The sequence below is a fragment of the Cinclus cinclus genome, chromosome 17 (assembly GCF_963662255.1).
Source record: "Cinclus cinclus chromosome 17, bCinCin1.1, whole genome shotgun sequence".
NCBI lineage: Eukaryota > Metazoa > Chordata > Aves > Passeriformes > Cinclidae > Cinclus > Cinclus cinclus.
This window is the reverse complement of record NC_085062.1, coordinates 14,841,904-14,859,801: the sequence shown is the minus strand read 5'-3', so window position 1 is coordinate 14,859,801 and position 17,898 is coordinate 14,841,904.

Below are 17,898 nucleotides of genomic sequence, written 5' to 3'. Positions count from 1 at the left end.
TAATAGATCCTTGCTTCTATTGGTCCCCGTGCTGTAACAATCCATCCCTTGCCCTTTTTATACCCCCTGGTGCCACAAGGGATCATTAGATTGTTAGCCTGCATTGGGTCACAATGGTGCCTTGCTTCTCTTAACCCCTGTGCTGTCACAATGCATCCCATGCCCTTTTAGGCCACTTGATGTCACAATGAAACATTTAAATCTTGGCCTCCATGGTGGCGTAATTGTACCAGGTTTTAATTGGGCCCCATGCTTTCACAAATCATCCCTGCCCCTTTTAGGCCCATTGGTGTCAAAAGGGATCATTAGATTGTTAGCCTGCATTGGGTCACAATGGTTCCTTGCTTCTCTTAACCCCTGTGCTGTCACAATGCATTCCAAGCCCTTTTAGGCCACTTGGTCTTACAATGAACCATTTGATTCTTGGCCTTCATGGTGTCATAATGGTTCCTTGCTTCTATAGGTCCCCATGCTGTCAGAGTTCATCCGTGGTCCATTTGCGCCCCCTGGTGAGAAAAGGGATTCTTAGATTGTTAGCCTGCATTGGGTCACAATGGTTCCTTGCTTCTCTTAACCTCTGTGGTGTCACAATGCATTCCAAGCCCTTTTAGGCCACTTGGTCTTACAATGAACCATTTGATTCTTGGCCTTCATGGTGTCATAATGGTTCCTTGCTTCTATAGGTCCCCATGCTGTCAGAGTTCATCCGTGGTCCATTTGCGCCCCCTGGTGTGAAAAGGGATTCTTAGATTGTTAGCCTGCATTGGGTCACAATGGTTCCTTGCTTCTCTTAACCCCTGTGGTGTCACAATGCATCCCATGCCCTTTTAGGCCACTTGATGTCACAATGAATCATTTGATTCTTGGCCTCCATGGTGGCATAATTGTACCAGGTTTTACTTGGGCCCCATGCTTTCACAATTCATCCCTGCCCCTTTTAGGCCCATTGGTGTCACAAGGGATCATTAGATTGTTAGCCTGCATTGGGTCACAATGGTTCCTTGCTTCTCTTAACCCCTGTGCTGTCACAATGCATCCCATGCCCTTTTAGGCCACATGATGTCACAATGAATTATTTGATTCTTGGCCTCCATGGTGGCATAAAAGGTCCTTGCTTCTATTGGTCCCCGTGCTGTAACAATTCATCCCTGGCCCTTTTAGGCCCATTGGTGTCACAAGGGATCATTAGATTGTTAGCCTGCATTGGGTCACAATGGTTCCTTGCTTCTCTTAACCCCTGTGTTGTCACAATGCATCCCAGGCCCTTTTAGGCCACTTGATGTCACAATGAATCATTTGATTCTTGGCCTCCATGGTGGCGTAATTGTACCAGGTTTTAATTGGGCCCCATGCTTTCACAATATATCCCTGCCCCTTTTAGGCCCATTGGTGTCACAAGGGATCATTACATTGTTAGCCTGCATTGGGTCACAATGGTTCCTTGCTTCTCTTAACCTCTGTGCTGTCACAATGCATCCCATGCCCTTTTAGGCCACTTGATGTCACAATGAATCATTTGATTCTTGGCCTCCATGGCGGCATAATAGATCCTTGCTTCTATTGGTCCCCGTGCTGTAACAATCCATCCCTGGCCCTTTTTATACCCCCTGGTGCCACAAGGGATCATTAGATTGTTTGCCTGCATTGGGTCACAATGTTTCCTTGCTTCACTTAACCTCTGTGCTGTCACAATGCATTCCAAGCCATTTTAGGCCACTTGGTCTTACAATGAACCATTTGATTCTTGGCCTTCATGGTGTCATAATGGTTCCTTGCTTCTATAGGTCCCCATGCTGTCAGAGTTCATCCGTGGTCCTTTTTCGCCCCCTGGTGTCAAAAGGGATTCTTAGATTGTTAGCCTGCATTGGGTCACAATGGTTCCTTGCTTCTCTTAACCCCTGTGCTGTCACAATGCATCCCATGCCCTTTTAGGCCACTTGATGTCACAATGAATCATTTGATTCTTGGCCTCCATGGTGTCATAATTGTACCAGGTTTTAATTGGACCCCATGCTTTCACAATATATCCCTGCCCCTTTTAGGCCCATTGGTGTCAAAAGGGATCTTTAGATTATTAGCCTCCATTGGGTCACAATGGTGCCTTGCTTCTCATAACCCCTGTGCTGTCACAATGCATCCCATGCGCTTTTAGGCCACATGACGTCACAATGAATTATTTGATTCTTGGCCTCCATGGCGGCATAATAGATCCTTGCTTCTATTGGTCCCCGTGCTGTAACAATTCATCCCTGGCCCTTTTAGGCCCATTGGTGTAAACAAGGGATCATTAGATTGTTAGCCTGCATTGGGTCACAATGGTTCCTTGCTTCTCTTAACCTCTGTGCTATCACAATGCATCCCATGCCCTTTTAGGCCACTTGATGTCACAATGAATCATTTGATTCTTGGCCTCCATGGTGTCATAATGGTTCCTTGTTTCTATTGGGCCCCATGCTGTCACAATTCATCCCTGGCCCTTTTACGCCCCCTGGTGTCAAATGGGATCCTGGGATTATTAGCCTCCATTGGGTCACAATGCATCCTTGCTGCTCTTAACCCCTGTGCTGTCACAATGCATCCCATGCCCTTTTAGGCCACATGATGTCACAATGAATCATTTGAGTCTTGGCCTCCACCGTGGCATAATAGATCCTTGCTTCTATTGGTCCCCGTGCTGTAACAATCCATCCCTGGCCCTTTTTATACCCCCTGGTGCCACAAGGGATCATTAGATTGTTTGCCTGCATTGGGTCACAATGGTTCCTTGCTTCTCTTAACCTCTGTGGTGTCACAATGCATTCCAAGCCCTTTTAGGCCACTTGGTATTACAATGAACCATTTGATTCTTGGCCTTCATGGTGTCATAATGGTTCCTTGCTTCTATAGGTCCCCATGATGTCAGAGTTCATCCGTGGTCCTTTTGCGCCCCCTGGTGTCAAAAGGGATTCTTAGATTGTTAGCCTGCATTGGGTCACAATGGTTCCTTGCTTCTCTTAACCCCTGTGGTGTCACAATGCATCCCATGCCCTTTTAGGCCACATGATGTCACAATGAATTATTTGATTCTTGGCCTCCATGGTGGCATAAAAAATCCTTGCTTCTATTGGTCCCCGTGCTATAACAATTCATCCCTGGCCCTTTTAGGCCCATTGGTGTCACAAGGGATCATTAGATTGTTAGCCTGCATTGGGTCGCAATGGTTCCTTGCTTCTCTTAACCTCTGTGGTGTCACAATGAATCCCATGCCCTTTTAGGCCACTTGATGTCACAATGAATTATTTGATTCTTGGCCTCCATGGTGTCATAATGGTTCCTTGTTTCTATTGGGCCCCATGCTGTCACAATTCATCCCTGGCCCTTTTACGCCCCCTGGTGTCAAATGGGATCCGGGGATTATTAGCCTCCATTGAGTCACAATGGATCCTTGCTTCTCTTACCCCCTGTGGTGTCACAATGCATCCCATGCCCTTTTAGGCCACTTGATGTCACAATGAATTATTTGATTCTTGGCCTCCATGGCGGCATAATAGATCCTTGCTTCTATTGGTCCCCGTGCTGTAACAATCCATCCCTGGCCCTTTTTATACCCCCTGGTGCCACAAGGGATCATTAGATTGTTAGCCTGCATTGGGTCACAATGGTTCCTTGCTTCTCTTAACCCCTGTGCTGTCACAATGCATCCCATGCCCTTTTTGGCCACTTGATGTCACAATGAATCATTTGATTCTTGGCCTCCATGGTGGCATAATTGTACCAGGTTTTAATTGGGCCCCATGCTTTCACAATACATCCCTGCCCCTTTTAGGCCCATTGGTGTCAAAAGGGATCATTAGATTATTAGCCTCCATTGGGTCACAATGGATCCTTGCTTCTCTTAACCCCTGTGGTGTCACAATGCATCCCATGCCCTTTTAGGCCACTTGATGTCACAATGAATCATTTGATTCTTGGCCTCCACGGTGGCATAATATATCCTTGCTTCTATTGGTCCCCGTGCTGTAACAATCTATCCCTGGCACTTTTTATACACCCTGGTGCCACAAGGGATCATTAGATTTTTAGCCTGCATTGGGTCACAATGGTTCCTTGCTTCTCTTAACCCCTGTGGTGTCACAATGCATCCCATTCCCTTTTAGGCCACTTGATGTCACAATGAATCATTTGATTCTTGGCCTCCACCGTGGCATAATAGATCCTTGCTTCTATTGGTCCCCGTGCTGTAACAATCCATCCCTGGCCCTTTTTATGACCCCTGGTGCCACAAGGGATCATTAGATTGTTAGCCTGCATTGGGTCACAATGGTTCCTTGCTTCTCTTAACCTCTGTGCTGTCACAATGCATCCCATGCCCTTTTAGGCCACTTGATGTCACAATGAATCATTTGATTCTTGGCCTCCATGGTGGCAAAATTGTACCAGGTTTTAATTGGGCCCCATGCTTTCACAATATATCCCTGCCCCTTTAAGGACCATTGGTGTCAAAAGGGATCATTAGATTATTAGCCTCCATTGGGTCACAATGGATCCTTGCTTCTCTTAACCCCTGTGCTGACACAATGCATCCCATGCCCTTTTCGGCCACATGATGTCACAATGAATCATTTGATTCTTGGCCTCCATGGTGGCATAATAGATCCTTGCTTCTATTGGTCCCCGTGCTGTAACAATCCATCCCTTGCCCTTTTTATATCCCCTGGTGCCACAAGGGATCATTAGATTGTTAGCCTGCATTGGGTCACAATGGTTCCTTGCTTCTATTGACCTCTGTGGTGTCACAATGCATTCCAAGCCTTTTTGTCCACTTGATGTCACAATGAACCATTTGATTCTTGCCCTTCTTGGTGTCATAATTGTTCCTTGCTTCTATAGGTCCCCATGCTGTCAGAGTCCATCCGTGGAACTGTTGCGCCCCCTGGTGTCAAAAGGGATTCTTAGATTGTTAGCCTGCATTGGGTCACAATGGTGCCTTGCTTCTCTTAACCCCTGTGCTGTCACAATGCATCCCATGCCCTTTTAGGCCACTTGATGTCACAATGAATCATTTAAATCTTGGCCTCCATGGTGGCGTAATTGTACCAGGTTTTAATTGGGCCCCATGCTTTCACAATTCATCCCTGCCCCTTTTAGGCCCATTGGTGTCAAAAGGGATCATTAGATTGTTAGCCTGCATTGGGTCACAATGGTTCCTTGCTTCTCTTAACCCCTGTGGTGTCACAATGCATCCCATGCCCTTTTAGGCCACATGATGTCACAATGAATTATTTGATTCTTGGCCTCCATGGTGGCATAAAAAATCCTCGCTTCTATTGGTCCCCGTGCTGTAACAATTCATCCCTGGCCCTTTTAGGGCCATTGGTGTCACAAGGGATCATTAGATTGTTAGCCTGCATTGGGTCACAATGGTTCCTTGCTTCTCTTAACCTCTGTGGTGTCACAATGCATCCCATGCCCTTTTAGGCCACTTGATGTCACAATGAATCAATTGATTCTTGGCCTCCATGGTGTCATAATGGTTCCTTGTTTCTATTGGGCCCCATGCCTTCACAATACATCCCTGCCCCTTTTAAGGCGCCTTGGTGTCAAAAGGGATCATTAGATTGTTAGCCTCCATTGGGTCACAATGGATCCTTAATTCTCTTAACCCCTGTGCTGTCACAATGCATCCCATGCCCTTTTAGGCCACATGACGTCACAATGAATTATTTGATTCTTGGCCTCCATGGCGGCATAATAGATCCTTGCTTCTATTGGTCCCCGTGCCGTAACAATCCATCCCTGGCCCTTTTTATACCCCCTGGTGCCACAAGGGATCATTAGATTGTTTGCCTCCATTGGGTCACAATGGTTCCTTGCTTCTCTTAACCTCTGTGGTGTCACAATGCATCCCATGCCCTTTTAGGCCACTTGATGTCACAATGAACCATTTGATTCTTGGCCTTCATGGTGTCATAATGGTTCCTTGCTTCTATAGGTCCCCATGCTTTCAGAGTTCATCCGTGGTCCTTTTTCGCCCCCTGGTGTCAAAAGGGATTCTTAGACTGTTAGCCTGCATTGGGTCACAATGGTTCCTTGCTTCTCTTAACCCCTGTGCTGTCACAATGCATCCCATGCCCTTTTAGGCCACTTGATGTCACAATGAATCATTTGATTCTTGGCCTCCATGGTGTCATAATGGTTCCTTGTTTCTATTGGGCCCCATGCTGTCACAATTCATCCCTGGCCCATTTACGCCCCCTGGTGTCAAATGGGATCCTGGGATTATTAGCCTCCATTGGGTCACAATGCATCCTTGCTGCTCTTAACCCCTGTGGTATCACAATGCATCCCATGACATTTTAGGCCACTTGATGTCACAATGAATCATTTGATTCTTGGCCTCCACGGTGGCATAATAGATCCTTGCTTCTATTGGTCCTCGTGCTGTAACAATCCATCCCTGGCCCTTTTTATACCCCCTGGTGCCACAAGGGATCATTAGATTGTTAGCCTGCATTGGGTCACAATGGTTCCTTGCTTCTCTTAACCCCTGTGCTGTCACAATGCATCCCATGCCCTTTTTGGCCACTTGATGTCACAATGAATCATTTGATTCTTGGCCTCCATGGTGTCATAATTGTACCAGGTTTTAATTGCGCCCCATGCTTTCACAATATATCCCTGCCCCTTTTAGGCCCATTGGTGTCCAAAGGGATCATTAGATTATTAGCCTCCATTGAGTCACAATGGATCCTTGCTTCTCATAACCCCTGTGGTGTCACAATGCATCCCATGCCCTTTTAGGCCACATGATGTCACAATGAATTATTTGATTCTTGGCCTCCATGGGGGCATAATAGATCCTTGCTTCTATTGGTCCCCGTGCTGTAACAATCTATCCCTGGCCCTTTTTATACCCCCTGGTGCCACAAGGGATCATTAGATTGTTAGCCTGCATTGGGTCACAATGGTTCCTTGCTTCTCTTAACCTCTGTGGTGTCACAATGCATTCCAAGCCCTTTTAGGCCACTTGGTCTTACAATGAACCATTTGATTCTTGGCCTTCATGGTGTCATAAGGGTTCCTTGCTTCTATAGGTCCCCATGCTGTCAGAGTTCATCCGTGGTCCTCTTGCGCCGCCTGGTGTCAAAAGGGATTCTTAGATTGTTAGCCTGCATTGGGTCACAATGGTTCCTTGCTTCTCTTAACCCCTGTGGTGTCACAATGCATCCCATGCCCTTTTAGGCCACTTGATGTCACAATGAATCATTTGATTCTTGGCCTCCACCGTGGCATAATAGATCCTTGCTTCTATTGGTCCCCGTGCTGTAACAATCCATCCCTGGCCCTTTTTATAACCCCTGGTGCCACAAGGGATCATTAGATTGTTAGCCTGCATTGGGTCACAATGGTTCCTTGCTTCTCTTAACCTCTGTGGTGTCACAATGCATCCCATGCCCTTTTAGGCCACTTGATGTCACAATGAACCATTTGATTCTTGCCCTTCTTGGGGTCATAATTGTTCCTTGCTTCTATAGGTCCCCATGCTGTCAGAGTCCATTCGTGGAACTTTTGCGCCCCCTGGTGTCAAAAGGGATTCTTAGATTGTTAGCCTGCATTGGGTCACAATGGTGCCTTGCTTCTCATAACCCCTGTGGTGTCACAATGCATCCCATGCGCTTTTAGGCCACATGATGTCACAATGAATTATTTGATTCTTGGCCTCCATGGTGGCATAATAGATCCTTGCTTCTATTGGTCCCCGTGCTGTAACAATCCATCCCTGGCCCTTTTTATACCCCCTGGTGCCACAAGGGATCATTAGATTGTTTGCCTGCATTGGGTCACAATGGTTCCTTGCTTCTCTTAACCTCTGTGGTGTCACAATGCATTCCAAGCCCTTTTAGGCCACTTGGTCTTACAATGAACCATTTGATTCTTGGCCTTCATGGTGTCATAATGGTTCCTTGCTTCTATAGGTCCCCATGCTGTCAGAGTTCATCAGTGGTCCTCTTGCGCCTCCTGGTGTCAAAAGGGATTCTTAGATTGTTAGCCTGCATTGGGTCACCATGGTTCCTTGCTTCTCTTAACCCCTGTGGTGTCACAATGCATCCCATGCCCTTTTAGGCCACTTGATGTCACAATGAATCATTTGATTCTTGGCCTCCATGGTGGCATAATTGTACCAGGTTTTACTTGGGCCCCATGCTTTCACAATTCATCCCTGCCCCTTTTAGGCCCATTGGTGTCACAAGGGATCATTAGATTGTTAGCCTGCATTGGGTCACAATGGTTCCTTGCTTCTCTTAACCTCTGTGGTGTCACAATGCCTTCCAAGCCCTTTTAGGCCACTTGGTCTCACAATGAATCATTTGATTCTTGGCCTCCATGGTGTCATAATGGTTCCTTGCATCTATAGGTCCCCATGCTGTCAGAGTTCATCCGTGGTCCTTTTGCGCCCCCTGGTGTCAAAAGGGATTCTTAGATTGTTAGCCTGCATTGGGTCACAATGGTTCCTTGCTTCTCTTAAGCTCTGTGCTGTCAGAATGCATCCCATGCCCTTTTAGGCCACTTGATGTCACAATGAATCATTTGATTCTTGGCCTCCATGGTGGCGAAATTGTACAGGTTTTAATTGGTCCCCATGCTTTCACAATATATCGCTGCCCCTTTTTGGCCCATTGGTGTCAAAAGGGATCATTAGATTGTTAGCCTGCATTGGGTCACAATGGATCCTTGCTTCTCTTAACCCCTGTGCTGTCACAATGCATCCCATGCCCTTTTAGGCCACATGATGTCACAATGAATCATTTGATTCTTGGCCTCCACGGTGGCATAATAGATCCTTGCTTCTATTGGTCCCCGTGCTGTAACAATCCATCCCTGGCCCTTTTTATACCCCCTGGTGCCACAAGGGATCATTAGATTATTAGCCTGCATTGGGTCACAATGGTTCCTAAATTCTCTTAACCTTTGTGGTGTCAAAATGCATCCCATGCCCTTTTAGGCCACTTGATGTCACAATGAATCATTTGATTCTTGGCCTCCATGGTGTCATAATGGTTCCTTGTTTCTATTGGGCCCCATGATTTCACAATACATCCCTGCCCCTTTTAGGCCCATTGGTGTCACAAGGGATCATTAGATTGTTAGCCTGCATTGGGTCACAATGGATCCTTGCTTCTCATAACCCCTGTGGTGTCACAATGCATCCCATGCCCTTTTAGGCCACTTGATGTCACAATGAATTATTTGATTCTTGGCCTCCATGGCGGCATAATAGATCCTTGCTTCTATTGGTCCCCGTGCTGTAACAATCTATCCCTGGCCCTTTTTATACCCCCTGGTGCCACAAGGGATCATTAGATTGTTAGCCTGCATTGGGTCACAATGGTTCCTTGCTTCTCTTAACCTCTGTGGTGTCACAATGCATTCCAAGCCCTTTCTAGCCACTTCATGTCACAATGAACCATTTGATTCTTGGCCTTCATGGTGTCATAATGGTTCCTTGATTCTATAGGTCCCCATGTTGTCAGAGATCATCCGTGGTCCTTTTGCGCCCCCTGGTGTCAAAAGGGATTCTTAGATTGTTAGCCTGCATTGGGTCACAATGGTTCCTTGCTTCTCTTAACCTCTGTGGTGTCACAATGCATCCCATGCCCTTTTAGGCCACTTGATGTCACAATGAATCATTTGATTCTTGGCCTCCATGGTGGCATAATTGTACCAGGTTTTACTTGGGCCCCATGCTTTCACAATTCATCCCTGCCCCTTTTAGGCCCATTGGTGTCACAAGGGATCATTAGATTGTTAGCCTGCATTGGGTCACAATGGTTCCTTGCTTCTCTTAACCTCTGTGGTGTCACAATGCATCCCATGCCCTTTTAAGCCACTTGATGTCACAATGAATCATTTGATTCCTGGCCTCCATGGTGGTGTAATTGTACCAGGTTTTACTTGGGCCCCATGCTTTCACAATTCATCCCTGCCCCTTTTAGGCCCATTGGTGTCACAAGGGATCATTAGATTGTTAGCCTGCATTGGGTCACAATGGTTCCTTGCTTCTCTTAACCTCTGTGGTGTCACAATGCATCCCATGCCCTTTTAGGCCACATGATGTCACAATGAATTATTTGATTCTTGGCCTCCATGGCGGCATAATAGATCCTTGCTTCTATTGGTCCCCGTGCTGTAACAATCCATCCCTGGCCCTTGTTATACCCCCTGGTGCCACAAGGGATCATTAGATTGTTAGCCTGCATTGGGTCACAATGGTTCCTTGCTTCTCTTAACCTCTGTGGTGTCACAATGCATTCCAAGCCCTTTTAAGCCACTTGGTCTTACAATGAACCATTTGATTCTTGGCCTTCATGGTGTCATAATGGTTCCTTGCTTCTATAGGTCCCCATGCTGTCAGAGATCATCCGTGGTCCTTTTGCGCCCCCTGGTGTCAAAAGGGATTCTTAGATTGTTAGCCTGCATTGGGTCACAATGGTTCCTTGCTTCTCTTAACCCCTGTGGTGTCACAATGCATCCCATGCCCTTTTAGGCCACTTGATGTCACAATGAATCAATTGATTCTTGGCCTCCATGGTGGCATAATAGTACCAGGTTTTACTTGGGCCCCATGCTTTCACAATTCATCCCTGCCCCTTTTAGGCCCATTGGTGTCACAAGGGATCATTAGATTGTTAGCCTGCATTGGGTCACAATGGTTCCTTGCTTCTCTTAACCTCTGTGGTGTCACAATGCATCCCATGCCCTTTTAGGCCACTTGATGTCACAATGAATCATTTGATTCTTGGCCTCCATGGTGTCATAATGGTTCCTTGTTTCTATTGGGCCCCATGCTGTAACAATTCATCCCTGGCCCTTTTACGCCCCCTGGTGTCAATTGGGATCCTGGGATTTTTAGCCTCCATTGGGTCCCAATGGATCCTTGCTTCTCTTAACCCCTGTGCTGTCACAATGCATCCCATGCCCTTTTAGGCCACTTGATGTCACAATGAATCATTTGATTCTTGGCCTCCATGGTGGCATAATAGATCCTTGCTTCTATTGGTCCCCGTGCTGTAACAATCCATCCCTGGCCCTTTTTATACCCCCTGGTGCCACAAGGGATCATTCGATTGTTAGCCTGCATTGGGTCACAATGGTTCCTTGCTTCTCTTAACCTCTGTGGTGTCACAATGCATGCCAAGCCCTTTTAGGCCACTTGATGTCACAATGAATCATTTGATTCCTGGCCTTCCTGGTGTCATAATGGTTCCTTGCTTCTATAGGTCCCCATGCTGTCAGAGTCCATCCATGGTCATTTTGCGCCCCCTGGTGTCAAAAGGGATTCTTAGATTGTTAGCCTGCATTGGGTCACAATGGATCCTTGCTTCTCTTAACCCCTGTGCTGTCACAATGCATCCCATGCCCTTTTAGGCCACATGATGTCACAATGAATTATTTGATTCTTGGCCTCCAAGGCGGCACAATAGATCCTTGTTTCTATTGGTCCCAGTGCTGTAACAATTCATCCCTGGCCCTTTTAGGCCCATTGGTGTCACAAGGGATCATTAGATTGTTAGCCTCCATTGGGTCACAATGGATCCTTGCTTCTCTTAACCCCTGTGGTGTCACAATGCATCCCATGCCCTTTTAGGCCACTTGATGTCACAAGGAATTATTTGATTCTTGGCCTCCATGGTGGCATAATTGTACCAGGTTTTATTTCGGCCCCATGATTTCACAACCCATCCCTGCCCATTTTAGGCCCATTGTTGTCACAAGGGATCATTAGATTGTTAGCCTGCATTGGGTCACAATGGATCCTTGCTTCTCTTAACCCCTGTGGTGTCACAATGCATCCCATGCCATTTTAGGCCACTTGATGTCACAATGAATCATTTGATTCTTGTCCTCCACGGTGGCGAAATTGTACCAGGTTTTAATTGGTCCCCATGCTTTCACAATATATCGCTGCCCCTTTTTGGCCCATTGGTGTCAAAAGGGATCATTAGATTGTTAGCCTGCATTGGGTCACAATGGTTCCTTGCTTCTCTTAACCTCTGTGGTGTCACAATGGCTTCCAAGCCCTTTTAGGCCACTTGATGTCACAATGAATCATTTGATTCTTGGCCTCCCTGGTGTCCTAAATGTTCCTTGTTTCTATTGGGCCCCATGCTGTCAGAGTCCATCCGTGGTCCTTTTCGCCCCCTGGTGTCAAAAGGGATTCTTAGATTGTTAGCCTGCATTGGGTCACAATGGATCCTTGCTTCTCTTAACCCCTGTCGTGTCACAATGCATCCCATGCCCTTTTAGGCCACTTGATGTCACAATGAATCATTTGATTCTTGGCCTCCATGGTGGTGTAATTGTACCAGGTTTTACTTGGGCCCCATGCTTTCACAATTCATCCCTGGCACTTTTAGGCCCATTGGTGTAAACAAGGGATCATTAGATTGTTAGCCTGCATTGGGTCACAATGGTTCCTTGCTTCTCTTAACCTCTGTGGTGCCACAATGCCTTCAAAGCCCTTTTAGGCCACTTGGTCTCACAATGAATCATTTGATTCTTGGCCTTCGTGGTGTCATAATGGTTCCTTGCTTCTATAGGTCCCCATGCTGTCAGAGTTCATCCGTGGTCCTTTTGCGCCCCCTGGTGTCAAAAGGGATTCTTAGATTGTTAGCCTGCATTGGGTCACCATGGTTCCTTGCTTCTCTTAACCCCTGTGCTGTCACAATGCATCCCATGCCCTTTTAGGCCACTTGATGTCACAATGAGTCATTTGATTCTTGGCCTCCATGGTGGCGTAATTGTACCAGGTTTTAATTGGGCCCCATGCTTTCACAATACATCCCTGCCCCTTTTAGGCCCATTGGTGTCAAAAGGGATCATTAGATTGTTAGCCTCCATTGGGTCACAATGGATCCTTAATTCTCTTAACCCCTGTGCTGTCACAATGCATCCCATGCCCTTTTAGGCCACATGATGTCACAATGAATTATTTGATTCTTGGCCTCCATGGCGGCATAATAGATCCTTGCTTCTATTGGTCCCCGTGCTGTAACAATTCATCCCTGGCCCTTTTAGGCCCATTGGTGTCACAAGGGATCATTAGATTGTTAGCCTGCATTGGGTCACAGTGGTTCCTTGGTTCTCTTAACCTCTGTGGTGTCACAATGCATCCCATGCCCTTTTAGGCCACTTGATGTCACAATGAATCATTTGATTCTTGGCCTCCATGGTGGCATAATAGATCCTTGCTTCTATTGGTCCCCGTGCTGTAACAATCTATCCCTGGCACTTTTTATACCCCCTGGTGCCACAAGGGATCATTAGATTGTTAGCCTGCATTGGGTCACAATGGTTCTTTGCTTCTCTTAACCTCTGTGGTGTCACAATGCATTCCAAGCCCTTTTAGGCCACTTGGTCTTACAATGAACCATTAGATTCTTGGCCTTCATGGTGTCATAATGGTTCCTTGCTTCGATAGGTCCACATGATGTCAGAGTTCATCCGTGGTCATTTTGCGCCCCCGGGTGTCAAAAGGGATTCTTAGATTGTTAGCCTGCATTGGGTCACAATGGTTCCTTGCTTCTCTTAACCCCTGTGCTGTCACAATGCATCCCATGCCCTTTTAGGCCACTTGATGTCACAATGAATCATTTGATTCTTGGCCTCCATGGTGGCATTATTGTACCAGGTTTTATTGGGCCCCATGCTTTCACAATTCATCCCTGCCCCTTTTAGGCCCATTGGTGTCACAAGGGATCATTAGATTGTTAGCCTGCATTGGGTCACAATGGATCCTTGCTTCTCTTAACCTCTGTGGTGTCACAATGCATCCCATGCCCTTTTAGGCCACTTGATGTCACAATGAATCATTTGATTCTTGGCCTCCATGGTGGCGTAATTGTTCCTGGTTTTAATTGGGACCCATGCTTTCACAATACATCCCTGCCCCTTTTAGGCCCATTGGTGTCAAAAGGGATCATTAGATTGTTAGCCTCCATTGGGTCACAATGGATCCTTAATTCTCTTAACCCCTGTGCTGTCACAATGCATCCCATGCCCTTTTAGGCCACATGATGTCACAATGAATTATTTGATTCTTGGCCTCCATGGCGGCATAATAGATCCTTGCTTCTATTGGTCCCCGTGCTGTAACAATTCATCCCTGGCCCTTTTAGGCCCATTGGTGTCACAAGGGATCATTAGATTGTTAGCCTGCATTGGGTCACAATGGTTCCTTGTTTCTCTTAACCCCTGTGGTGTCACAATGCATCCCATGCCCTTTTAGGCCACTTGATGTCACAATGAATCATTTGATTCTTGGCCTCCATGGTGTCATAATGGTTCCTTGTTTCTATTGGGCCCCATGCTGTCACAATTCATCCCTGCCCCTTTTACGCCCCCTGGTGTCAAATGGGATCCTGGGATTATTAGCCTCCATTGGGTCACAATGCATCCTTACTTCTCTTAACCCCTGTGGTGTCACAATGCATCCCATGCCCTTTTAGGCCACTTGATGTCACAATGAATCATTTGATTCTTGGCCTCCATGGTGGCATAATTGTACCAGGTTTTATTGGGCCCCATGCTTTCACAATTCATCCCTGACCCTTTTAGGCCCATTGGTGTCACAAGGGATCATTAGATTGTTAGCCTGCATTGGGTCACAATGGTTCCTTGCTTGTCTTGACCTCTGTGGTGTCACAATGCATTCCAAGCCCTTTTAGGCCACTTGGTCTTACAATGAACCATTTGATTCTTGGCCTTCATGGTGTCATAATGGTTCCTTGCTTCTATAGGTCCCCATGCTGTCAGAGTCCATCCGTGGTCCTTTTGCGCCCCCTGGTGTCAAAAGGGATTCTTAGATTGTTAGCCTGCATTGGGTCACAATGGTTCCTTGCTTCTCTTAACCCCTGTGGTGTCACAATGCATCCCATGGCCTTTTAGTCCACTTGATGACACAATGAATCATTTGATTCTTGGCCTTCGTGGTGGTGTAATTGTACCAGGTTTTACTTGGGCCCCATGCTTTCACAATTCATCCCTGCCCCTTTTAGGCCCATTGGTGTCACAAGGGATCATTAGATTGTTCGCCTGCATTGGGTCACAATGGTTCCTTGCTTCTCTTAACCTCTGTGGTGTCACAATGCATCCCATGCCCTTTTAGGCCACATGATGTCACAATGAACCATTTGATTCTTGGCCTTCATGGTGTCATAATGGTTCCTTGCTTCTATAGATCCCCATGCTGTCAGAGTCCTTCCGTGGTCCTTTAGCGCCCCCTGGTGTCAAAAGGTATTATTAGATTGTTAGCCTGCATTGGGTCACAATGGTTCCTTGCTTCTCTTAACCCCTGTGCTGTCACAATGCATCCCATGCCCTTTTAGGCCACCTGATGTCACAATGAATCATTTGATTCTTGGCCTCCATGGTGGTGAAATTGTACCAGGTTTTAATTGGGCCCCATGCTTTCACAATACATCCCTGCCCCTTTTAGGCCCATTGGTGTCAAAAGGGATCATTAGATTGTTAGCCTCCATTGGGTCACAATGGATCCTTACTTCTCTTAACCCCTGTGGTGTCACAATGCATCCCATGCCCTTTTAGGCCACATGATGTCACAATGAATTATTTGATTCTTGGCCTCCATGGCGGCATAATAGATCCTTGCTTCTATTGGTCCCCGTGCTGTAACAATTCATCCCTGGCCCTTTTAGGCCCATTGGTGTCACAAGGGATCATTAGATTGTTAGCCTGCATTGGGTCACAATGGATCCTTGCTTCTCTTAACCCCTGTGCTGTCACAATGCATCCCATGCCCTTTTAGGCCACTTGATGTCACAATGAATCATTTGATTCTTGGCCTTCATGGTGGCATAATAGATCCTTGCTTCTATTAGTCCCCGTGCTGTAACAATCCATCCCTGGCTCTTTTTATACCCCCTGGTGCCACAAGGGATCATTAGATTGTTAGCCTGCATTGGGTCACAATGGTTCCTTGCTTCTCTTAACCTCTGTGGTGTCACAATGCATTCCAAGCCCTTTTAGGCCACTTGGTCTTACAATGAACCATTTGATTCTTGGCCTTCATGGTGTCATAATGGTTCCTTGCTTCTATAGGTCCACATGATGTCAGAGTTCATCCGTGGTCATTTTGCGCCCCCGGGTGTCAAAAGGGATTCTTAGATTGTTAGCCTGCATTGGGTCACAATGGTTCCTTGCTTCTCTTAACCCCTGTGCTGTCACAATGCATCCCATGCCCTTTTAGGCCACTTGATGTCACAATGAATCATTTGATTCTTGGCCTCCATGGTGGCATAATTGTACCAGGTTTTATTGGGCCCCATGCTTTCACAATTCATCCCTGCCCCTTTTAGGCCCATTGGTGTCACAAGGGATCATTAGATTGTTAGCCTGCATTGGGTCACAATGGATCCTTGCTTCTCTTAACCTCTGTGGTGTCACAATGCATCCCATGCCCTTTTAGGCCACTTGATGTCACAATGAATCATTTGATTCTTGGCCTCCATGGTGGCGTAATTGTTCCTGGTTTTAATTGGGCCCCATGCTTTCACAATACATCCCTGCCCCTTTTAGGCCCATTGGTGTCAAAAGGGATCATTAGATTGTTAGCCTCCATTGGGTCACAATGGATCCTTAATTCTCTTAACCCCTGTGCTGTCACAATGCATCCCATGCCCTTTTAGGCCACATGATGTCACAATGAATTATTTGATTCTTGGCCTCCATGGTGTCATAATGGTTCCTTGTTTCTATTGGGCCCCATGCCTTCACAATACATCCCTGCCCCTTTTAGGCCCATTGGTGTCACAAGGGATCATTAGATTGTTAGCCTGTATTGGGTCACAATGGAACCTTGCTTCTCTTAACCCCTGTGCTGTCACAATGCATCCCATGCCCTTTTAGGCCACTTGATGTCACAATGAATCATTTGATTCTTGGCCTCCATGGTGGCATAATTGTACCAGGTTTTATTGGGCCCCATGCTTTCACAATTCATCCCTGACCCTTTTAGGCCCATTGGTGTCACAAGGGATCATTAGATTGTTAGCCTGCATTGGGTCACAATGGTTCCTTGCTTGTCTTGACCTCTGTGGTGTCACAATGCATTCCAAGCCCTTTTAGGCCACTTGGTCTTACAATGAACCATTTGATTCTTGGCCTTCATGGTGTCATAATGGTTCCTTGCTTCTATAGGTCCCCATGCTGTCAGAGTCCATCCGTGGTCCTTTTGCGCCCCCTGGTGTCAAAAGGGATTCTTAGATTGTTAGCCTGCATTGGGTCACAATGGTTCCTTGCTTCTCTTAACCCCTGTGGTGTCACAATGCATCCCATGGCCTTTTAGTCCACTTGATGACACAATGAATCATTTGATTCTTGGCCTTCGTGGTGGTGTAATTGTACCAGGTTTTACTTGGGCCCCATGCTTTCACAATTCATCCCTGCCCCTTTTAGGCCCATTGGTGTCACAAGGGATCATTAGATTGTTAGCCTGCATTGGGTCACAATGGTTCCTTGCTTCTCTTAACCTCTGTGGTGTCACAATGCATCCCATGCCCTTTTAGGCCACATGATGTCACAATGAACCATTTGATTCTTGGCCTTCATGGTGTCATAATGGTTCCTTGCTTCTATAGATCCCCATGCTGTCAGAGTCCTTCCGTGGTCCTTTAGCGCCCCCTGGTGTCAAAAGGTATTATTAGATTGTTAGCCTGCATTGGGTCACAATGGATCCTTGCTTCTCTTAACCCCTGTGCAGTCACAATGCATCCCATGCCCTTTTAGGCCACATGATGTCACAATGAATTATTTGATTCTTGGCCTCCATGGCGGCATAATAGATCCTTGCTTCTATTGGTCCCCGTGCTGTAACAATTCATCCCTGGCCCTTTTAGGCCC